General features: G+C 50.7%; 1 pseudogene; it reads left to right on the forward strand.

Moving 5' to 3' along the window:
• The first annotated feature begins 14,087 nt into the window (after positions 1-14,087).
• Positions 14,088-25,203, forward strand: part of LOC134149734 (DNA polymerase epsilon catalytic subunit A-like) — a 41,629-nt pseudogene continuing 30,513 nt past the window's right edge.

Genomic DNA, 25,203 nt, shown 5'->3' on the forward strand with positions numbered 1-25,203 from the left:
AAGAGAAAGTCATTCCCATAGGTGTTAAAAAAACCCACACTCCTTGCTTTTGCTATGGTGAAAAAGGCATTAATCGATGGGCAGCATAACAGAATCTGTGTAATAGCTTGAATACGGTTTCAGCCTGGAAAAAGTCTGATCGTGATGTGGGTTCACACGTGAGTGAGAATCCTTAGGGAAATGTAACTCCACGGAAATGGCCTGAAATATTGGGAGCTCCAGGGCAGCATCTTTAATCAGCGGCTGCAGGAGGCATACTCAGTGACAGACTACTTTCCATTTCAGATGTGGAGTATTTCCAGAGGAACAAGGGGTGCATTTGGCTGTATTGCACAAGAAATAGTCTGTCCCCCGCACCCCCCCAAAAAAAAAAAAAAAAAAAAAAAAAAAGAAAAAAGAAAAAAAGAAAAAAGGGGACAGACATTATTCTTGGAGCTTGTTTTTCGTTTAACTCTCTCACAAAACAAACCAACCCCCACAACCTTTGATGAGATTGCACTGAACTGTGGAATGACAGTTGATTTCTACTTGACTGGATTGTGAGTTTTTTAATAAGTGGCAAACATAGTTTCATGGCCAGTGCTTCCCTTTGCCCCGAGTTGTACTCAGTCCCTGTAGGGGAGCACAGAGGGTACAACATGAAGAGGCAATGCCCTTCTGGTGTTATAGCACCCCACGTAGTGATTGGGGTCTTAGGGGAAAAAGAAGAGAAAAAAAAAAGGAAAAGAAAAAAAAGGAAAATAAAAGGACTAGATCCCTTTTCTTGCTGATAAAGTATCTTGCATGAGAGGAGCCTCCCGGAGAGCCAAAGCAGCAGCAAACATGGAAACACATGCCCCTCCGCCCTGTTCACTTCAATCAGATTTGATCTGCTTCCTTCTCCACTCTGGTGTTAATCCTGTTGTGCCGAGAAGTGTTAATGGCTGCCCATAATACTTAAAGGTCACTGAAGTATGGAGTGTAAACCCTCTACAGAAAGGCTTAAAGATTGGCCGTAGCCACACCTAAAAAAATCCTGATGGAGACTAAGTGGATGAACTCTCTTTCCTTTGTCTAACAGCTGAAGCCTTTGGTCTCCTCTATTTCAGCAACAGCATATGACTGCTAACGCTTGGTTGGTGAAGTTTGGTTGGTGGCCAGTTTAGATGTCAAAGTTTTTAGAAGCATTCCTTTGTCTAACAACTGAAGCCTTTGGTCTCCTCTATTAGAGCAGCTATGTGGGTTAACAGCCAGGCCCACGCGTCTCCTAAAGCCTTATGGTGTGTCTCCCCTGAAGTGGAAGGGCAAACTTATGGGTGCTGAGAAAGGAGAGAGGGTCTCATCCCTCCTTAGTTTGTCCTTGACATGCATGGTTTGTGGGTCTGCTACTTACCTTGACCAGCTGTGAAGCTCATCAGATCTCTCTGTGAGCCAATTTACTGACTTGGCAGAAAACAAATCCAGGAGAAAAAGACAATTGTGTTCTGCTGCATTAATGAGTTGAATCTACTACCTCTGTTAGTCATGGAGAGTTGTCTCTGCAACAGATGTTTTTACTATTTTAGGGGGAGCTTTCCTATTTCTGCCTCTTTCCATTATCATTTTTTGGTTTTCTAAGATCTGTATGTTCCTGACTAGGATGAATATAGTAGGAAGTAAATTGACTTGTAAAATTTGCCTTGTCTGTCATAAAATGTCTCTTTTTGGTGGGATAGAGGTTTTATTGGGGGGGGGGTGGATTTTATTTTTTTTTCCTTTTCCTTGCTGATGTTACAGTTTCTTTGGCTTCAGCAACCTGGGCATGGAGGTAAACAGCGACTGTCAGTCCAGATTGCTGCATTTGCTACCAGCCTAGATGAGAAGCCAAGGACTCAACTCAAGGGAGCCTTGTGCAAAGGCAGCTCGCAGGGCCGCAGCCGTGTGCCCCGATGCACGGAGTTGCAGTGCCCTCTTGCATGGGAGCATGCTGCCAAGGCAGGAGGTCCCTCCGAAACTCCTGTCTGCTGGGGGAGGAAAGAAATCAGACAAAATCCTTTTCCTGCTGTTGCTAGTTGCAGCTCTGTTTTAGTCACCAGTGCTTTCTTTGGTTCTGTGCTAAGATGTAAATTTGAAGACGGTTTTGAGGCTTTTTTTCAGCCTAAAATGTGTTCTTTAGTCTGCTTGTCCTTTTGTCATCAGCTCCAAAGTTAAGACTTACTATTTCTGCTGCCGTGATGCGCCCTGGACCTGTTACGAACAGGAGCATCTGGCTGTGTTCAGTGCCGTCTGCACTACTCACATCACCCGGCACATATACTACCTTCCTGCAGTATCAGGCAAGCACCTCCTATGTTAGGTAGCTCTCAGTAACAGGGCTACCAAGCACCTAAAAAAAAAAAAAATCCTGCTTAGAAAACCCTGGCCCCGAGGCAAAGCTCCGCGTCGACATAGGCGACAATTGTTGCCTCGCAGAGTGGCCAGGACCGGGAAAAAAAAACCCAGCTGGGGAAAAAAAAAATCCCCCAGCTGGGTTTTTTTCTTCAAAATACCAAAAATAATTCAGAATGCTAACTACAACCTAGAGGCAAAAAGAAAAGCATACGACATTAGACACATTCAATACCAAACCCATCCAACTACCAAACAACTGCCCACTCACACTCGCTGCAGCCATCCATCCCTTCGGTTAGTGTAACTATCTGCTATCATCCTTCCTAAAGGTAACACTCCATTGGAATGACCAGGAAGCCTCCCAAACTGGAAATCCTAACTAATAATAAAAAAATAAATAAATACTTCTACCTCTTATTAACCACCCCCCCAATAAGTAGGATAGCTATGTTACTCTGTTCAGCCCACTACCGTAACTACATCCACAGGCAAGGCAGCTCCAAACAAAGACACAAACGTACATACAGACACATACACACACCCTAGCATAGGAAAAGTGCAGCAAAGACAATGTTGCCAGCTGATAAGACCTATGACGCCACAGTTGTGCAGCTCGGATGCTCTGGACAAGCCCAGAAAAGAGGGGGAAAGGCCACCGCTCACGATGGAAAGGAGCAGACAAAGCCGGGAACACCAAGGAAGAAGACGCTCGCGAGAAAGACCCAAGCCCGTGACAACGCAGGGAAGACAACCCTGAAAGGGCACCGCAAAGATGCGGAACGAGAGCGGCCTTGGAAGACGAGCGGCTGGCGAGGCCACGACCGCGGCCTCCGAGACGATCGGCTGCGATGCAGAGCCAGAGTGATGGACTGCCCCTTTTAGTAAGGCGCACGGAATGAGACAAGAACCCTCAGCAGGATGTCGATGACCCATGTCAGGCAAAGGACAATGGATGCCTACCACGCTACTGCTGCACAATGTGGGCTGTGCTCCCTGAGCACAAAGAACAAGAGCGACGTCAAGACCTGAGCAAAAGAGAGCACAGCCGCAACACACAACACAGAGACGACACCCGAACACAGATGACACCCGAACACAGACTACAGCCTGGAGCTGCCCTGCCTAGCACCCCCTCACTTTCTGCCACACACATCCCACCATCTCCACCTCAGACACAGCACTCATCCTAAGGAGCCCTCCACACTACAATGGATGTCAGCACACATGCGCGCGCACACACACACACGCCCAACACACCCCAACACCCTTTGCCCTTCAGCTTAGCTTTTGGAATGCTGTCGCTGTGGGTCACCATCCCTCCTCCGGAGGCAGCTGTAACAGTGGCCACATCCTTTCCAATCTTCCTTCGATCACGGCATTTGCCTACGGCACCTGCCAAACCAGAGCACGAGCGGTCACCTCCGTGCCGGTCACCTCCTACCTCATCCGCAAGAGCACCCTCCAGAGAGCCATACACACTCTGCTCACCTGCACTACAACACTTCCAAACTCCAGGACTGCGGCTGGATGGGACACCCACAGCATCTGGAAGAAACAAAAAAACAAAATTGCTCTTCAGCCAGACAGTGCTCGCCAGCCCCGTGATGCCGGACGCCAAGCCGCTCCCCTGCGATCCGCAGGCACACCTCAGAAAGGCTCCCACAGTACCTGCAAAAAAGCAGAGCAAGAGACATCACCGAGGGACAGCCCAACACTGCCCACCACACAATAACATCCTGACACCAGCAAGCTACCCTCTTGCCCGTTCCAGCTCTTACCAGCACTCAACTTCTCTCCGCAGCTTCCTGCAAAACCTTCAAGCACAGAGCAATCATGCACTGAGGTGACTTGTGCAAGACCACAGCCCACCTGCACCAAGCATTTGCTCCCACACTTTTACCTGCTCCACTGCCATTTTTACCCTGCTGGCTGCCAGGCTACGGTCACAGTGCCGAGGCCCGCCTGTAAAACCAGAACAGCTGCGTGCAACAGGGACGGCGCCAACAAGACGACAGCCCTATATAGGCTCCGATCCATCTCTCGGACCGACATTCACCTTGCTGTGCTCTGTCTTGGTGCACGTAGTCTGCTCTCCGCATTGCTCCTCATCTACAAGCACAAAGCTGGAATTGATCCAGGAATCACAACACAACACCACCCCGTTTCCAACAACAAAACCCCTAGTTCACCTTCTAAGACCATGCCCCTTTCTTCCTCAGCCTCCCTTCAGCGCACTGGGAATGCTGCTCTGCACTTGACCCTAAGAGAGGGTATGCCTCTTGCTTGCTTCATCTCCCTCGGGCACATGGGCCGCTGCAGCATGTCTGCAAAACAGCAGGCTGGCGGATCAATGTTCCGAGCCATCCTTGCCACACTCTACATCCTACCATTCCTAACAGCCACAGGCAAGGTAGCTCCAGCCCCAAACGGACAGACACAAACATGAAGCAGAGTCCTACACAAGAAGAAACACACACACATACGACTTTGTTAGCCAGAAAGTCCTACAATGCCACAGCTGTGCAGCTCTGATGCTCTGGACAAGTCCACAAGAGAGTCAAATACCACCACCCATGATGCAAAGGTGCCAACAAAGGCAGGAGAGTTGATGCCAAAGCAGCCAGCCACGGAAGACCCCAAGCTGTGGCTGTACAGGGAAGGGAACCCTGAAAGGGCGCCAGTAAGATGTAAAACAAGAGCGGTCCCAGAAGAGGAGAGTCGACAAGGCCTCGATGACGACCGCGGAAACGATCGGCCGCAAATGAACGGGACGCAAAGTCGGAAGATGAGCGGCCGGCGAGGCCGCGACGACGGCCTCCGAGACGATCGGCCGCGATGCAGAGCTGGAGCGACGGACCGCCCCTTTTAGCTGGCCGCGCAGAATGAGACGCGATCCCTTGGCAGGATGTCGATGAGTCGCGCCAGGCAAAGGACAACGGATGCCGATCGCTCTACTGCTGCACAGTGTGGGCCGTGCTCCCCGAGCACAAAGAACAAGATCAACATCAAGACCTGAGAAAAGAGTATCAGAGCTACACACAACACACAGACTACACAGACACAAGCTGCAACTGCCCTGCCTAGTGCACCCTCGCTTTCTCCAGTACACCCTCTGCTGCACTTGCCTCACACAGGAATCACCAGAAGAACCCTCCGCACTACACTGAATGTCAGTGTGCACGTATACACCCCACACGCACTCTTTGCCCCTCAACTTAGCTTTTGGAGTGCTGCGAGTTGCAATCTGTCCTCAGGAGTCAGCCTCGATAACGGCTGCATCCTCTCCAATCTTCCTTCAGTCGCCACGTTCGCCTTCGTCGCTTGCCGAACCGGAGCGCCAGCGGTCACCCCTGTGCCGGTCGGCTCCGCTCTCTTCTGCGGCGGCACCCTCCCCGAAACCGTTATAATTGCTCTGCTCACCTGCACCGCACCGATTCTACGCTCCATCGTGGCTGTGAGAACACCCAGGCACCTGGAAAAACCGAGACAACAAAAGTACTCTTCTGCTAGGCAGCATCGATTTAGCCCTAGAACCAACACACCGTTATACTCACCCATTCTACCTCACCTCAAACACTCAAACGTTCCTGGAAAAAGCCCACACAGTATCTCAAAAAGAAGAGAAAAAAAGAAATTACTGACCAGCAGCCTGGCATTACCTGACCAGACAGGGGAACTCCAGCCTGACAAGTGCCCCCTCTCACCTGCTCAGCCTTCTTGTTGCCGCTCACGTTCTCCTCTCCACAACTTCCTGCAAAACCAGAGAAAAGACTAGACCTGGGGGTGATGCCAAAAACCACACCCCATCCACAACCATACCACACTATAACACTTACTTACCTGCTCCACTCGCCCATCCTGACCACCAGGCTACGGGTTGCCGTGCCGAGGCATGCCACACACCTGTAAAATCAGAACAGCAGTGGGCAACGGGGACGGCGCCAACAAGACGACAGCTCTATACTACACGCCGCTTCCTCTCTCGGACTGACACTCGCCTCGTCACGCTCCTCCTGGGTGAGAGGGACCCTCGCTGCACATTGTTCCACACCTACATGGAGAACAAAGCAAAAATTAACAAGGGAACCATTGACCTAACCGCTCTCCTTCCAAAAACAACTCTAGCTCATCTTCTTATAGCACAACCCTTTCTTCCTCCACCTCTCTCCAGCCTGCTGGGAATGCCACTCCACATCTGCCAAAGAAAAAAAAAAGAAAAAAAAAGATGAGCGCGAGGAGACCGATCGATCGCCACTCCGTCACTGACACGCTCTGCACGCTACAGTGACTAATGCCCGCATTAGACACAACCACAGAAAAGCCCTACACAAAAAGAACTACTCCCACACCTAAGATGCTGTGGGTTAGAAAGCTCACCACCACCAGAACCGCGCAGCTCTGATGCTCTGCACAAGACCGGAAAACAACGGAGCACCACCACTTCTGATGGCGAGAGCTCCGGCAAAGCCAGAAAGATCGACGCGAGAAAGGCCGGCGAGGAAGATCCGATGTGGCGACGACGCAGGGAAGAAAACCCTGAAAGGACACCACAGAGATGCAAAACGAGAGCGGTCAACGATGCCTCGACGACGGCAGCAGAGATAATCGGCCACAAACGGCCACGACGCAAAGACGGAGCGACGGACCGCCCCTTTTTGCCGGCCGCACGGAACGAGAGGCGATCCGTCGCCAGGATGCTGGTGAGTGACGCCACGCAAAAGACTCCTTTCCCACAGGAGGCATGCACAGGCCAGCTGTGCCCAGCAGCACCACACGAGTACAGCAATAAAAGCAGAAAGCCTGCTTGCCTTGGCCCCTTTGCGTCAGCTCAGCTGAGGCAGCTTAGAAGAGACCTGGAGCTGGCAGATGCTGACCTCCCTCTGCTCTCCTGAGGGTGAAAACACTGTGAAAACCTTGCTGTCACTTGGTATTGCTCTGTGTGTCTTTGGAGGAGTGCCAGGCGGAAGAGGAAGAGGATCCACAGTCTTTCTGAGGCTCAGGCAAGCCAAAGAGCCAGTCTTAGAGCACGTGCTGGAAGGGGTCAAGCGCTGCAGGAGGAAAGGGCTGATCGTGGCTATTTGTGTTGGGGAAGAGGCAGCCGTCACAGGAGGCAGTGTTAGGGAGTGAAGCAGCAGACACAGGCACTTTCCAAGCGTGCGAGGCACGGCAGGGAGTGCTCTGAGCACCAAAGCAGGGCAGAGAAGGTGCAAAGCAAGAGCTGGGAGTAAGGTCAGAGGAAGGCCACAAAGAGGTCTCCATACCAAAGGGAGGTGCAGCTGCTGAGCACATCCATCGTTTGGCAGCCTGAGGTGCAGGCCGCCATGCCCCCGCACGTCCTGCGACAACATCGCGCTGGGTGGCTGTCGAGAGCCCTGCTGCCCTCGTGGCGGTGGGTGCACCTGCACCCAAGGACAGCATGCAGAGAGCCTCGGCCCTGGGCAGCAGCCAGCTGCGAGCCGGCTGCCGAGCCTGGCAGAGCGGCAGGGGTGCGGGCGCCTTATAGCCCTGCTTGTGCCACAAGCACTGTGACTGCGTTGCCGGGTCACAGTGCTGCGACATGGGGGACCCGGGGCCGCGCTGCAGCCTCCCTGCCAGCCGTCTGCCGGCCCGGCGTCGGCGTGGCATAAGGCCCCGGGGCTGCCAGCCCTGCTGCAGCCCCTGTGCCCAGCACCACAGAGCACCTGCGCCTCCCACTGCAGGGCCGTGCTCGGGCCATGGCCCGGGACGCCTGCCAGCCCCTTGCTCTGTGTCCATGTGCCCCACGCTGCCCCAGGTTTGCCCCAGGTCACTGCAGAAAGGGCAAGAGTCCGCTCCCATGCTGCCATTGGGAAGTGGCATCCCTGTGCCATGGCACCCCCTCCCTAGGCCAGGGCCTATTGCTGAAGGGGCCAAACCTCTCAAGAGCACCTTAGAGGTGTCCCGCCCAGAGCAGCCCTTGGTGTCAAATGGGACCTCGAAGATGGGCCAGCCTTTTGGTGCCTGTTCCATCCTAGTAGAGAACTATCCTCCCCAGTGCCACGACCAATTTTGGGGCCCGTACCCGACACTCACTTCCTCTGCTGGACACCAAGCCAGCATTTCACAGCTCTTCTCGGTGCCACCAGCATTGGGCATGCAGCGCCCTGTCTTCTGCCCTGGGAGGACGAACACACACCGCTGAACTTCCTGGCAAATGGGATCCTGCCCAGTGTGCAGTGCTGCACAGATCACTTGTCCCTGCACATGCCCAGCTCCCCGTGGCCCAACATGTCCATGTCGCCAGGGGTGCAGTCATGGTCGCAGTTGCATACAGCACTGCAAACTGTTAGCCCCTGCAGGGTCATGGGGGACATGATGAGAACAGGACATGCACCTGGTAGTCCTACGCTGTGGCTGCAGAGGGGATGGGGCACCCCATGTACTTCCCCATCTCTGCATAAGTGCCAGCCCTTGCAAGCTGCCTGGGGTAAGCAGCTGTTAAGAGTGCCTGTGGTGGCCCTACTCTAGCATGGCTTTCCTTGGTGTGTCCTCCGGAGTAGACAGTCAACCCTCTTCTCTATTTCCTTGCATGGGAACTGAGTGAGGGGCAGCTGTACTCAGTAGGATTCCCCAGGTCTCTGCATCTGCCAGCAAGCTCCACTCACTCTCCACACATCTCCCCTCCCATGATCCCTCACTCAGCAGCCCCCAAACAGTACCCAAGCCAAGGCAGGCAAGGGGATCCCTGCCACAAAATGGTAGCAGCAGAGGAGAGCTACAGGCACCAACATCACGTCCACGTGCAGCTCCGCACTGACTGTCCTGGGGTCTCTGCTGGCAGCTCCACACATCTCTGTAACCCGCCATCCTCTCCATTCCTCTTTCTGGGCCCACCTCACCTCAGGGCAGGTCTCTATCGTCTGGGCAGGGCTGACCTCCACCCATGCAAGGATGCGGAAGGTGCTCCCGCCCTAGGAAGCAACCAGCAGAGATGATGCTATTTGTAGGAAGGCAGCGCTATGCTTTGACACAGGGACATGCAAGCGTATGCACATGGAGAAGAGACCACATGCATTCTTATGTAGAGTCATGTGTAGCTGTGCACACATGCATTTGAACATGCATGCACAGAGGGGGCACACACACACACACACACACACACACACTGGGACAGTGCACACAGGTTCACACCTGTGCTCATACCACCACGTACACCTGCCTATTCACACAGAGACATGCAAGCTGTGACTTTGCACTGCTGTGGAAAGCACCCCCTGGCAGCACTTTGCTCAATCTGGTGCTAGTTCTGCAGGCAGCACACAGGGCAGAGCTGCTGTCCCATATACCCAACAGGCTTGAGCCAACCTTTGCAGTCATTGCAGGCAACTGTGTGCATAGGTAATGCATGGAAGTGCCTGAGCTTGCCCCAGGGCTGAGAGCAAGAGAGCTGCAGGGCACAGCTGGTGTCTTGGTGCTGCAAGAGCAGGCAATCAGTGGCCTGAAAGGGCTCCAAGGAGCCCTGGGAGTGGGCCGTGCTCAGTGCTGCAGAGGAAGGCGAAAAACCCCCAGGCACTGCTGCCAATCTGTGCTGGGGGAAAATTCCTTCCTGACCCCAAAGCTGGTGATCGGCTGTTCCCTGCGCATGTGAGCAAGGCCTGCCTCCCGGCCAGCCCTGGGATGCTTCTCACGCCCACCGGGGCACACCAGCGCTGCCCAGTTCATTTCCTCTGGAAAAGGTGCTGGAAGCGGTCAAGGACTTGTACCTACTGAATCCTATGAAGAAAAGGAAAATTAATAAGCAAAAAATAAGCATAAAATATACACCCAAATGGATCAGGCCTGATGAGATTTTGATCAAATTACCGAAAGCCATTTCAATAGCAACACACATTTTTCTTGCTATCAGCAAAACATACTCTGTGGCATTTTGAAAGGGAGTGGTTTTTCAAAGAGCTAAGATCTTAAGTCTTCTGTGGTTCCAGAAATAAGTTTTAAAAATCTTGAGTTTTACGTATTGGGAAAAAACTGAGCAATGAGGTTCACAGAGATTGTCACTGCAGAGATAGAAAAAGTCCAACTGTGAAGCCTCAAAAACAAAAAGATTGCCAGACCACTCTCAGACAAACTTAGAAGCTATCACATCAAGAGTATTACAAAGTTGAAATAGCTGTTATTTGTAAACCTACAGGTGTTTGAACTAAAGGCATAGCCTATGTATTATTAACATAACTGAAAAAAGAAAAGCAAAATCACAACAATGATTTTGGACAGTTCCAGAGGCCATTTTTAAACCAGAGTTAATGATTTCTGCTCTGCTGTTACATAGGGCTCAATAAAACTATAAAGATTTGACAGTTTAAGAGAATAAACATTGCAATGAAGTGAGCTATCCCCAGCTTAGCTATAAACATTCAATATTTTCTCTGAGAAAGGATAATGTAAATTAAAAATAATACGAAACAAACAGGAATGGAGAATTGTTAAGATTTCTGATAATTTTGATCTTTTAATTTATTTTTTCCAGAGATACTATGTAACTCAATGTACTCATTCTCCAAGTCCTCAAGAACTTGAATTTGTCATAATCACTAATAGAAAACTGAGCTGTTTTCACAAACCAAGGTATACACTGACTCTTTCATGCTATTCATCTTTCTACTCCTGTGGTCAAGTACCTTGCAGTGATTATCGCTTATTTGTTCAAGTGGTGAGGAAATATTAACTATTACAAGTTCTCAGCAGAGACTGGACAATAATTATCAACAGATGGCTGGCAGTGCAGTTTGGGGAGAGAGAAAGAAAGTGCCCTTCCTTCCAAAACATCCCCCACTGAGAAGTCCTCAGCAACTCAATGGTCACAGTTTTGGTTAAAATCAGATTTATGTTAACTACCTGTTTTCTCCCCACATTTTTCTTTATTTTAATATTTGCTTATTTAACTATGATGAGGAAGCACAAACCCTGTACATCCCATCTATCTTATAATGATGACATTCATATCTGGAAAAAAAAACAACTTTGGTAATTTACACTCTTATTAAAATAATACTAGTATTGGGTAATTAGAAAAGGATCCAGTTCAAGAAGTTCATTGGAATACAACCAAGGAAATTCAAAAAAACAGTGTGCTCCTCCTAGTTTATTTACAAGAGCCTTAGCAACGGCCAACACAGAAGAGGCTTGCTTTAGTAGCGGGGGCTGTGCCCAAGGGGCCGCTGATAGAGCACAGCCTGGGCAAAAGGCAGCGGTGCTTCCTACGTGCTCCCAAGACCGCCCGAGCACCACGGAAGGACAAAGCAATCCTGGCTGCTCAAGCTGGCAGTGCCAGCCCACAGCGGGCTGAGGCCCAGAAAGAAAGTTCCCAGGAGCTTCCCAATTTTCACATTGCATATGCTTAAAACCCCAAACTTATGGTTCGTACAGCCGTGCAGAAAGCGCTTCCTGTGGACTACCTCCACAGTGCAGTTTTCCGACATCTGAGAGATTTTTTTTAGGGTCCCTGCAGAGCACCTGCCCCTCTTTTCTTCTCTCAGGCAGTGACTCCACAGACTGACCGCAGTGCTGCTTGCTGTTTCATTGCAAATCAGCCAGCTTCAGCGGCCAGCTCCCTCCCGTGCCCTGAACAGCCCAACGGCACCTCAGCAAGACAGGGTGGGTCAGGCTCGCTGAGCCCATGCCAGGCCTGCTCCACGCAGCTCGCCAGGGCTTCAGCCCGCCCCGCCAAAGCGCAGCAAGGATGAAGCTCACACGCTGCGCCTCAGCCCCCGACAGCTCCCCGCAGCCTGTCCGGCCTCCAGGCAGGAAGACTCGCCCAGCCCAGGGAGTCCGGCACGCGCCTCAAGGCTGACCAGGGCTCCTCGGGGGCGCTGCCGGCTCCCAGCTACCTCGCAACTGGAGGGCTACCTGGAGAGGCGGCCAAGATGGCAGCGCCGCTCCGCAACTGCCCCCGCGACGGCGCCGCTTCGGAAGCAGCAGCTGCCTCCCGCGCAGCGCTGCTGCCCCACAGCGAGCCAGGCCGGGCCGGGCGCGGCGCCACTGCGCAGGCGCGTGCGCGGCACCGGCGGCCGGGGTGGGGGCAGGGCCTGCCCGGGGAGGTGCCGCGAGGGGCGTGGCCAGCGGGGAGGGCGGGGAAGAGAGCGACCATTGGCTGCGGTGCCGCTCTCTGATTGGTGCTCTCCCTGGGGAGGCGGGGCTGGCAGGCTTCCTGCTCGCGGGAGGTGGGGGCAGCGCGGGAAGCTGCTCCGGCCACGGCGGGATGGTGCTGCGGGGCGGCGCATGGAGCCAGGCGGCGGCGGCGGCGGCGGCGAGGGCAGGCGGCGAGCACTGGGGCCGGGCGGCAGCGGGAGGTGTGTGTGGGGAGGGTGGGTTGCGGCTCGTGGCGGGGACTGGGCAGTGGCTGGCGGCGCGGCGTCCCGCAGGGACGATGGCTCCTTGCTGTCCGCCCTCAAGTGCCTCGAGCGCTCGCAGCGCACGGAGCGGCTGGACGCACTGTTCGTCTTCAAGCAGCCCACGGAGCCTGGCGAGCGCACGGGCTGGCTCATCAACATGCACCCAGTAGGACAGGGCCGGGGGGGGGATGTCACCGGTGGGGGGTGTCACCGACAGGCACCTGGTAGGACTAGGAGGGACAACAATGGGGGGGGTCACCGACATGCACCTTGTAGGACGGGGGGCAAATGTCACCGACGAGAGGGGGAGGTGTCACTGACAGGCACCCAGTAGGACCTGGGTGTGAGGGGAGGTGTCACCAACAGGCACCCTGTAGGACTGGGGTGGGAGGGGGCGGGGGGGGTCGTGTGTCATAACAGTAAACTAGTGGCCGAGGTCCCAGAGGCAAGGGCAGGTTTGACTTGAAGGGTCCCCCAGTAAGCTGAGAGGCCTTGTGAGCGACCATCTTCTTGGGTTGGTAGGAGAAAGATACAGCTCCAGTGCTTCTGTTGGTGGTTTTGTCAGAGCTGTTAGAGAAGACCTGAGATGGGAAGCAGCTGTATCAGTATGGTGGCTCCACTAAGGTTTCTTAGAGGGAGGTTGGTTTGTTATGTGATGAATTATCCCTTCAAGAACCTGTCATATTTTTCCTGTTCTTTTTTTGTCCTAAAATTGATCTCTGGAGCCTATTTCACTTCTTCTAAGCCCAAACAGGGGTAAATTTCCCCTCTCATCTCGTCTTGATCCTCCTTGTGCTGCAAAACTGGGTTTGTTCTGACAGTGCTGTGAATTGACGATCAAAGACAGCCCCAGTGTGAAGGAACAGATTTCCAGACGGCCAGGATTTCAGGAGAGCCTCATGTCCTCCCCTCACAATTGAGGACACTGTGGTAGGCGAAACGGGGCGTTGCGGAAGATCACGGGATGTGACGTCACGACGAGGCAGGGCTAAGACAGGAAAAGACAGTGCGAGCGCCTATATAAAGAATTGTAACGACGCAATAAACGCCATTTGCTGCATCCTCCTTAGGGAGTCAGTGTGGTGTGGCCCAGGGGCAGGCAGGGTTGCGGGCTTCTGACCTCACCCTAACTCTGGGTATTGTTGCGACGGCAACAAAGTGGTGACCCCGATGTGATAGGGTGAGGGTGGTCGCCGGGGGTGGCGCCAGACGATGGAAGCAGTGATTAAGGTAATTCAAACGTGCGTGAAGGAATGGGGAACTTCTGTGAAGTCGAGCGCAATTTCGGCGTGAATTGAACGCCTAATCCAGGAGGGTGCCGTGCAGCGCCCTGCGGACATTCTTATCTCATCAAATTGGCCTCGGTGCTCCGAGGTGTTAGCAGAGTAGACTATGTCCGGCCACTCGGGAAAAGACCTTAAGGCTTGGGGTGTTGTGCTTACCCTGCTTCGCCGAGCGCGGGAGGAGCAGGAGACTTGGCAGGCAGCACGGGGCTTGCTGTATGACTCACAGCTGCGGGGCACCCAAACGGGGGACCCCTCGGACTCGCCGGGGGTATCCAAATCGGTGACGCAAGCGACTGACAACGCCGATGAGAACACTTTGTCCCCATTGGAGCCGCAAGTTCTGCCGGTGCAGCCCGTGTCGGCTGCAGCGCCGCAAACGCGTAATCCTACACCTCCTGGTTATCCTTGGGAGGAGTTGCGAGCCACCCATTACACTCCGGGCGACAGAGGATTGCCTCCTGTCCGGGAAGAGCCTGAGAGTGAGGCAGACGCCTCGCTTCCATCGGCCCCCATCGACAGGCGTCCGGTGGTGCCTGCCGACGAATGGCTACCGGGGTGCTTGATTAAACCTAATTGGGGAGCCGAGGGAGCACCGGGGGGAGAGAGGAGCAGGACAGAAGCTGATGCAGACATGCAGAAATTAACGGAGCAGTTGCGGCGTATGCGCGGTCCATCAGCGGCTGCGCACTCGTCTGAGCGACAGGATGTGGGCACAACGAGGGCGGGGGGTGAAGGAGAATGGAAAGAACAACAGGACGTGAGGAGAGGTGGTAGTCAAGACAACCCAGACAGTCAAGGCCACTCAGAACTTAGCTCAGACTTGCGCAAGGTGCTCGAGGTGCTGCAACGATTGGAGGAAGAAGTTGGGAGGCAGAAACGTATAGTGCAGCAAGGGGGTGGGAAGCGAAGCAGTGACGCAATCCAGTTGCCCAATTGGGACCTTGTTGCTAAAGATGTGTTGCTATCTGGTTTGACCGTCCGCCCGGGAGCAGCGGTACAGATGTTCCCTGTGACTGTAACCGCAGTGGGGACGGAGTGGCGGCCTTGGGATGCTAAAGTGATTACACAATTGATTAAAACAAAGGCAGAACACGGCCTGAATCACCCGCTCACGCAGGCAATGCTTGATAACCTGTTGGGTGCAGGCCCGGCCACCCCGGCGGACTGTCGCCAATTAGCGCAGATGATTTTAACACCGACTGAGAATGTCCTGTGGAAAGAGCAGTGGGCGAGTAGGCTACATCAAATGTTGATACAGGTGACGCAAGATCCGCAGAGCCCCCTCAGGTACTCCACTTTGGGGCGCCCAAAAGGGTCTGATGCAGGGCTAACCGCCCAACAGCAAGCGGCCGGTTTACGGACTGCAGAATTGAACGCCACAGCGCGGGCAGCCCGTGAAGCGTTCAATGATCTGCAGCGTTATGTGAAACCCCCCGAACCATGGACACAGGTGAAGCAAGGATTAACGGAAAATTTTGCCGATTTTTGCAACCGTTTGCAGGCCTCCCTAGAATCGGCAGCAACCTTGCCGGGGGAGGCCAAGAACGCAATTATGCTGGAGTGTATTTGTCAGCAGGGCAATGAGCAGACTAAGAGCGCACTGCTCACGGCGCCAAAAGGAGCGTCGATAGGGGCAACCATAAAGCATGTCTTGGAGCATGCCCAGAGTGTGCCGTCCGGAGTAACTTTTCCTCGCAAATGCATAGTGCATTTGTGCCCCACTCTAGTGTGCTAGCGGCCATGATAACGAAGATGCGGACGGCCGCTCTGCGTATGTTCGGTACCGAACCCTCCACTCTCTGGCTCCCGTATAAAACCCAGTGCTGGGAGGAGCAATTATGCAACCAGGAAAAAATAGTGCTAGCTTTAGAGGGATACCCTGGGAAGATACGATGTGGGCCAACGCTCCAAGGTTGGACTCACTTGCGCATTATTCACCCATCCGCGTCAGTCCGGGTACTGACGCGACCTCAACCAGGCCTGACAGTCTTTACAGACGCCTCGTCACAGACGGGCCGAGCGGTAGTAGTATGGCAAGACAAGGGTGAATGGCAGTCTGTTTCTGCCCAGGATACCGCTCAATCTGTACAATTTTTGGAGGCTAAAGCCATGTGCCTGGCTCTCGACTTACCGTATGAGGGCCATTTAAACATTGTCACAGATTCTATGTTTGTCTTTAAGCTCCTGACCTCCATGGCCACGCCCAGTTGGGCGGGCACGGACATCGCTTGTATGCTTGAGCGCCATCTACAGACTCGCGGAAGTACTGTGTCAATATTGCATGTAAAAAGCCATACCAATATCCCCGGGTACTATCAATATGGTAATGCAGTGGCAGATCGGACTGCTGCACAGATATGCACTCTGCAGGAAGCGCGTACGCTCCATGACAACCTTCACATTGGTGTGCGCGGGTTAGCCAAATCGTGCAACATTTCCATCTCAGACGCAAGAGCATTGGTAGCCACCTGTCCATACTGTCAACATAGTCCTTTGTGGGGGGCGGGTGTTAACCCCCGAGGTCTGGAGCCTAACCAAATCTGGCAGACAGACTTTACTTGGTATGCTCCTTTTCAACCTCACGCATGGCTTGCTGTCACCATTGACACAGCCAGCACGTATATCGTGGCCACCTGTCACCGTAAAGCAACCGCCAAGGCCGCACAATCTCATTGGGAAACAACAATCGCTGTCTTGGGACTTCCTGAGGTCATCAAAACAGACAATGGAGCTGCATTTGTTGCTCACAGTACTCGGGAGTGGGCCAACAAATGGGGCATCCAATTAAAACAGGGAATTCCATATAACAGCCAAGGTCAGGCCATAGTCGAACGTACCCATCAAGTTCTGAAGCAACGCTTACGGGCGCTTGGGGAGGGGGACGGATTGGGCATAGGTGGGAAACGTGTCCCCTTACCCCTCCAAGCCAACCTTTTAGCTCTCACACTATTTGGCCTGAATCATTTTGTGCGCGGGGAAAATCGAAATGCTCCGGTCAACAAACATTGGGCCAAAGCAGCGGTGGAAGACGGCCCTCCAGTCAGGGTTCGAGATCCTGAATCAGGGGTCTGGGAGGATGGTTGGACCTTTATAACAGGAGGAAGAGGATACGCGGCGATCCGCAAGGGAGAGACAATATGCTGGGTACCAGCACGGTGGATACGTCCTGATGTCCATCAATAATACTCACCTTAGTTCTCAAGTGTCTTTTGCAGGTTCCGTGAGGAGGAAATACGTTCTTGTGACCGGCTGATATCACGAGAACAGCGTCGCGGGAAAGAGAATGATGCTGAGTTCACAAGGATTGGGAGTTGCTATGCACGCTTAGCTTTGCTTTGGGGCTTTCACCCTGGCTTGAGAATTACAAGGCTGCAGCCCGCTTACAGCATTGGCATCCCTGGCCTTGCCGCATGTGTACGCAGCTTGCGGCGCACAATTAATGAGTTACGGCGTCCTCACTCTGGGTATCAACGTCTCATGATGATTCAAGAAACAGCGACTGTATTGTAGCATGGAGAGGGGGACTTGTGGTAGGCGAAATGGGGCGTTGCGGAAGATCACGGGATGTGACGTCACGACGAGGCAGGGCTAAGACAGGAAAAGACAGTGCGAGCGCGTATATAAGGAATTGTAACGACGCAATAAACGCCATTTGCCGCATCCTCCTTAGGGAGTCAGTGTGGTGTGGCCCAGGGGCGGGCGGGGTTGCGGGCTCCTGACCTCACCCTAACTCTGGGTATTGTTGCGACGGCAACAGGACACTAGTGCCAGAACCTCTTGCGAGCTTCTGGAAAACTTCTCTGGAAAAGTGTCTGGCTTTGTTGCTCATTCTCCAGTTTCTTTGCAGGGCTGTGAACGAGAAGGGTCATCCTTCCTCTCCAAGAAGTTTCAAGGGAACATTTCAAAGCTGGAAACTGTCCCCAAAGAAGATTTGGATCTGGTCAGTATTCCTCTGCCTGCTGTACTATTGAATAACCCTAATCTTTCTTTCTTTCTTTCTTTCTTTCTTTCTTTCGAGCTCAAGTGGAGTAGAAAGGGGCTAAGCAGTAAAGGGAAGCAGTATGCTTACCTTTAATCTTCAAGCACTGTTTGCATTGCATATCATGAATAGGCTAATTATTGCTTATTGATAGTAATTGCTTATTATAGTAATAGTAAATAAAATATATGTTCTGCTCCAGCACATAGTCTTTTTTCACAGGATGCTCAAGAAACTTCCTGAGCTAGAAATGGTTGGAGATTAAGAGTGTTGTGGCAGAGGGAAATACTATACATTTACTCTTTCTTGGGTGTGTACTGGTGATTGCGCTTGGAAACAGACAACAAGACAAGATGGCCCTTGGTGTGAACTGGCTTAGCTCATATGTTCTTTGCTGGCTTACGTGCTTGCTAGCATCTCTTCTCACTCCTAGTCTTTCCATCCAATTACTACCTCTTCTTTGGCCAGTTCTTCCATGTGTGTCAGTATAATTTGCCTTCCCAACGCTTTCTTACTGTTAGCAGTCTTCCCCTTTCCTTCATTACTTTTCCACCCTTAGCTGGCACTGTCTTGTTGCTTTGTAGCCAAATCACTTGGTGGGTCTTAAGCAGAACTACATTAAGTTATCCTTCCACATGGTGGATGACTTGATGAAGGTGCGGAAAGAGATCTCTTCTGCTGTGAGGAAAAACAGAGAGTGAGACCAGGCGAGCGATATCTATACGTCTATGCTGTCAAGGAAAGAGGTCTCCTTAGGATGGTTGGCCCATGGGCTTATTAGGATTCCCCTAGTCACACAGACTAAAAAGTACAAATGAGAATTCCAATCTTCTCTTTGGTTTCCTACACCTGATGTCTGATTTCAGTTGAACCATTTCAAAGGAAGAGGAATCTAGTGAAGTGAGCACTCCCTGCCCAACTGAGAGGTGTACATTGTTTGTTCCAGGTGATTCCTGGGGTGCCCAACTATTCTTAAACTCGTTGTTATGCTTTATAAATCCAGTGCCATAAGAAATCTTTATTATAAAGGCATAGAGGTAATAAGTGTTTTTTGCCTGTGCAATGTTTCCTCACGTGCTGTCAATCCTGATGACTCTCTTTCTCGAAGGGGGCTGTTGCATTAAAGAGAAGCTTTTGTTATTCCGTTCTCTCCTGTTAATGAATTTTGCTGTTTGGTTATCAGTGGGTACCACTGTTGCTACGTTGTCTCCTACAGTCAAGCTTGCTGGGTCTGAGATGTGCATAAACCTACTTACGTAAATTAGTTGGTAATCTAATGAGAACTGCTCGTTAAATCATATTCTAAAGCTGATTTGAGTTTAATGTGTTTGGTCATATTCAGGATCCGGTTGTTCTCGCCTTTGACATTGAAACTACCAAACTCCCTTTGAAGTTTCCTGATGCAGAGACAGACTGGATCATGATGATCTCCTACATGATTGATGGGCAGGTAATGGAACAACAGTCCTTTTCTTCATGCTTTGGAGCAAAATACTAGACAGCAAACAAGCATGTCACCTTTGGCCGTCTCGTCCCTGGCTTGCTTTGTTGCTAGTTGCTTGGTCTATATGTAATGGCTGTGGAAATAAAATTGAAGTCTAGTCTGAATTATGCATAAGGATTTCCTCGTTTTGTATGTTGGAGAACCCAGCTAAGGCTACTGGTGCCCCTTTGAGGGGCAGTAGTAATTCGGAGAGTATAGTCCTTAAGTTGTCTCCCTTTTGGCATCCTTAGTTGATTGTAAGCAATTGTTCAGAAGGTGACCTCCAAAGAGTCATTCCCACTTGACAAAAGCTCCACCTATCAAGCTGTGCAAGGATTATCGCATCGATGGAAGACTATTTCATCCTTTAGGCAGTGTGTTCTGGTTGTTCAGGAACGTGTCCCTGGTGTAGCAGGGATCTGAGTCCTCAGTAACTCTTCCTTTGTCAACTTTCTAGGGCTATCTGATCACAAACAAGGAGATTGTCTCTGAGGATATTGAGGACTTTGAATTTACTCCCAAGCCGGAGTGTGAGCGTCCATTCTGTGTCTAATGAACCAGATGAGGTAAGTAGGTTCTACTTGGGAAATAAGGCTGCTTTTTATCTGCCTTGGTCTCTTGTAGGCCAAAGAGAGCTTATCATGCAATAGACTGTATCTTTGGGGAGCACAGCGGACAGTCACAGTGCTGGTGATGCTTTCATTTCATGGTGTGATGATGAGGCAGATCGGGTTCTAGCTAGGTCAAGAGCAGAGGGGAAGGACTGCATCAATTGTATTATATCCAGTGCCTGCCTGCAGGAGGTGAATTTGCTGAGTGTTTGTGGGGGAAATGTTTTTTGTTTTGGGTTTTTTTTTTAATCCTCTGTTGCATACTAGGCTCATTTAATGTAGAGGCAGTTTGAACATGTCCAGGAGACCAAACTTACTATCATTGTCACATACGATGGAGACTTCTTTGACTGGTAAGATCGGGAATGAAAACTGACCTGGTTTCTGAAAGGAAATGTTGTCTAGGCCATGAGGTGAGATTGGATACCAGCCTGTATGTCCTTTGTCTGGGGGTCACATAGCGGCCCCATGCATTCTTATCTACACAGGCTATCCAACCAGTTTGGGAACCTGTTTACATCCTGATTATGTGCTCTTTATCTGGAGTGCTGGGCCGAGTCTTGGATCGCCAGCCTGCAGAGGACTGTCAAAGAGGGGGAGGTGGAATTCAGAACTTTTTTTTTTCCTTTTTTTTATCCTGAGCAGAGCTATGTTTATTGGCTTTGAAATATGAACTTCTATAGAGTCCCATCAGTTGGTCCTGGGATTGCTGAGCTACTTCTAAATCGTTGTTGATTTGGCAATGTTTGTATACTGATGACCTCAGTAACTGGAGAACAGGCAAAGTGTCAAAAGAGAACTGCAGAACAATAGGGAGACCAGAGCAGCCAAGCCTTTGGGGAGCAAGGGAAACTCGATCATAATGTTCTGCCTCCTGGTATAGGATGTAAGCAAGCAGCTTCCTTCTTGCAGTAGCTCTGCCCTACACGGAGTTTCCACTATGGCCAGCTCTCATGGGTAAGGTCTGGAGCAAAGCAGACTTCACAAGAAAAATTCCTCATTAAGTAGCTTACAAGAAAGCAATTCTGAAACCCTTGGGGTAGGGATGGGGTGGAGGAAAGGGACTGCTTTGTTTCTTCTCTTCTGCATTGTCTTTCTCCTCAGGCCTTTTGTGGAAGCAAGAGCAGCAGCTCATGGAATTAATATGTATCAGGAGATTGGATTTCCGAAGGACAACCAGGGAGAGTACAAAGCACCGCAGTGCATCCACAGGGATTGTCTGAGGTACCGAGTGCTGCCTCTGTACTGTATAGCTGCATCTTTATCTGTTAAATTTGTATAAAATGCCTACAGTTGATGTATTTGAATACTGTCCCTTTTCTGTCTCTGTGCACTGCTATCATGTGTTTCATCTTATTAGGAAAGGGCAACCTCATCTTTGGTTGTGCTGCTTCTACTCGGTACTCCGTTGTGTGCCATTAGCTACAGAAGTTACGTCTCATCCACACTAGCCTGAACGACTAACTCTGTTTATACAGTCTGCTGGTGGCTGTCATTGGTGGTTTGAGAACTGTCCTGGATAGCAGGTAAAAGGACAGGATAAGACCAAACCGTTGTAGTGGGCACAGGGCCATATTCTAACCCAACAGCCTGCCTAGCACAGAGAGGAAAAGAAAGGGTGCATATGCGTGTGTGTGTGCAGGAGAGGGCTGTCTGTCTTGGCAGTTGTGACTTGAATGTTTTTTCACATTAGACCAGTGTCCAGACTCTGGAAAACAACTGCCTCTCTTTGCAGTCCTGCTGATACCTCCTCCTGTGTTTAAATGTTTATCTCTGAAGTCTCTGAAGTTTGAGGGTTGAGAAAAATCTGAGCAATAGAAATGATTTGAATAGCAGAATTTGTACGAGTCAGGATTTAAGAGCATGCTTAGATATGCAGACTGTCTAAAGCTGTGCAGCTTCTTATTCCACTGCACTTGGATGTTCTGCTCTCACCTTTCCCTGTTATAGTAATCAAGATCTTTTTTGTACGTGTACGTAGCAGCCCTTTCTGAAGTGCAGGGCTGTCTCTTCATAGACTGGCATTTTCATTATTCTGTCTAGGTGGGTGAAGAGAGAGAGAGTTACCTCCCAGTGGGAAGTCACAACCTGAAAGCAGCAGCAAAAGCAAAACTGGATTATGATGCGGTGGAGCTGCACGCTGAAGAGATGTGCCGGATGGCTACAGAGGAGCCTCAGCTATTCCCACCCTGTGCTGTATCTCTGGGCATCTGCAATATTAGTGAACCTTTGAGTTAGAGCTTTGTGAAATCCTTTAAGTTAATGCAGTGTCTTTGAGAAGTTGTCAGTGTATCTTGCTGAATTTCAGACACCTGAAAGAACTTAAGCTTAGGGAAGAATAGAATTTCTTTGATGTGTTTCTGGCATTGGCATTGCACTGTATATTTGTGTTATTTACACTCCTGAAAAATGGTAGTACTTGTGGCATTGCAATGGAGCAGCACTTTAAGATGTCTCCTGGACACTAGCAATGAGGTTTCTGCCGAAGCCCTGGAGATCTCTGTAGGCCAAAAGTGGCCTCCTGACCTCTCAGGAGTGGCATCTGTGCAGATATGTGGCAGTGAGCTCATCTTCCCCATTTCTGCTAATTCGGAGCTGGCTTATGTAATTAGGGTTAAAACAGAATGTCGTCTTAAGCCGACTGATAACTCTTTACATGCTGGGATGTTTGTATGCAGAAATATACCTTTTGCATCTTCCTGCTGATTTCAGCCTTTCATTGTTTCCCGTTGTACATGTTAACTGCTGTTAAATGTGAGTGGGATTGATTTGTCTTTCTCCTCAACAGACTCTGGCCACCTGTTCGGTGTCTGATGCAGCTGCTACCTATTACATGTATATGAAGTATGTGCATCCTTTCATTTTTGTGTTGTGCACCATCATTCCCATGGAGCCTGATGAGGTGAGTGCATGCCTGAAACAGTTTCTTTTCTGGGCAAAGAGCTGCATCCTTTGTGCATCAGTGACACATTGGCAATAGAACTGATTTCTGCTGTTTGGATAGCTTTTCAGAAGGAAAGGAGGGAAAATAGTCTCCAAATGCACTTCCTTTCTGCAGTACTGCAGTCATAATTGTTTTTCCCTAGACCAGTTATGGGTAGCCTAAGTGAAGGAGTTGGTTTTGTTTCCTTACTGTGCTCCTTCTTGCCTTGGGCTTCAATACTGCCTGAACAAACACATCGTGTTGTTGACCAAATCAAAGATTTAAGTTCAATGATGCGGTGATAAGGCCAGCCTAATTCCAGCAGCACCCTTTACAGCTCTTCTTTCTAAGTCCAGTTTTTGATGTCTGTCTTTTACAGGTGTTAAGAAAAGGTTCTGGGACACTGTGTGAGGCATTGCTGATGGTTCAGGCCTATCCCGCCAACATCATCTTCCGCAACAAGCAGGAGCAGGAGTTCAACAAACTTACAGATGATGGCCATGTGCTGGACTCGGAGACGTATGTAGGAAGCCACGTGGAAGCTCTGGAATCTGGGGTTTTTCGCAGTGACATCCCTTGCTGCTTTAAAATGGTAAGGACACAATCAAGGTGTTGCAACAGAGGCTTTAATATGGTAATGCAATGATGCTCTTCTTTCTGGAGAACATGGTAGTAGGGAATAACTCTCCAACTGGAATTACCATCCTCTGTTCTTTTGGGGGATACCCAATAGCAATACCTATTATAAAACTTTGATATCTAATTTATGGCTTGAGTGCATGAACCTGCTTAGAGTTTAGGTGGGAAGGGTTGGAGAAGTTGCTCCTCATGACCTCAGGCTGGCTATTGGGTAAAGACAGTGTTACAGCAAGGAGAGTGGTTCATTGTTGTGTGGGTTTGTTTATTGGTTGGTTGAAGGGTTTTTTTTTGGGGGGGGGGGGGTTGGTTTTCTTTGAGCCAGTGGTTGTTGGCAGAGATGGCTCTGTTTTTGTCTCATCAGGATTATATCTTTGTCCTTCTCCCACTCAAGCCAAGCTTCTTTTGCCCTCTTCATTTGGCCTCTTTTACCTGTTTCTGATTAGTACTACTGTCTAGATTGTAAGTTTTAGAGGCAACTTCTCTCTTTGCTGTGTGATACACCACACCTCAGTGCTGTTTATTTTAGTGGCCTTAATCTCATAAATGATCTTAAGGGAATGTGCACTGTGAATTTAAAAGGATCTTAAATCTAACTCCTTGGCCCCTTAGAGCAGTGAGATGTGTGAGCAGCTGACTACTGGGTCAGCCCCGCCTCATAAGTGTTGCCCTGTGGAACATACATGGAATCTTCTCTTCTTGTTAGCTGCCCTATATAGCCTCCTTTGCAGGAGAACTCCAAGGGCTGGGGAGCAGCCACCATCTCTTCTCTGCTTTGTGTTTTGCCCTAGTGCCAGTGGTGTAGACTTTTGTGAGTTGTAGAGTTCTTAGCAGAAAGCCACCCTCCTTCAATTCTAGAGAGCTCAAGTTGGCTATGGAGGTCAGGCCAGCTAATTGGCCAACATTATCTGCCTGCTCACATCGGAGCTGATCAGTGAATGAAGGGGCATTTCGAGATGCCATTCACCTGACCTGTTTCAGACATCTGCCCTTCAGATGAGATGAGCTGCTCTCTACCCATACTGAGACATGCTCTGCTAAGTGGTGAGCCCGTTTTCAAATATCCCCGAAGCTATACTGGAGCATGAATAATCTTGCAGAAGCTGTCACCCCCTGCTCCTCTTCCCTGGACGGTGTGCGAGGATGGGTGTCATGCCTAGAAGAGGTCTCAGTATCATTCCTGTATCCTTGCAGAATCCTGCTGCCTTTGACTTCCTGGTGCAGTATGTGGAGAAGACGCTCCAGCATGCTGTCGAAGAGGAAGCAGGTTTGCCATTGGATCAAGTCACCAACTTCCAGGAGGTCTGTTGTCCTGCCTCAGCCTGCAGGGCCAGAGGCATGACTGGGCTTTCCAGGGAGAGCAGAACTGTGAGGATGGAGTTGCAGCATGTTTCTTTAGGCAAGCCTGGGTCCTGTGCACATATGTTGGTGTTGCATAACAACTTTCTTCAACTTTGAGTTCTGCTCCATGTACATCTATGCCTGATTTCTCATATTAATGAATAACTGGCGTAGGCTGGAGGCAAGGCTGATTTTTCTCGTCCTGAATATGTCTGGTGAGACAGCACATGTTAAAGATGCCTGTTTAGA

The sequence above is a fragment of the Rhea pennata genome, chromosome 21 (genome assembly GCF_028389875.1).
Source record: "Rhea pennata isolate bPtePen1 chromosome 21, bPtePen1.pri, whole genome shotgun sequence".
In the NCBI taxonomy this organism is placed as follows: Eukaryota; Metazoa; Chordata; class Aves; order Rheiformes; family Rheidae; genus Rhea; species Rhea pennata.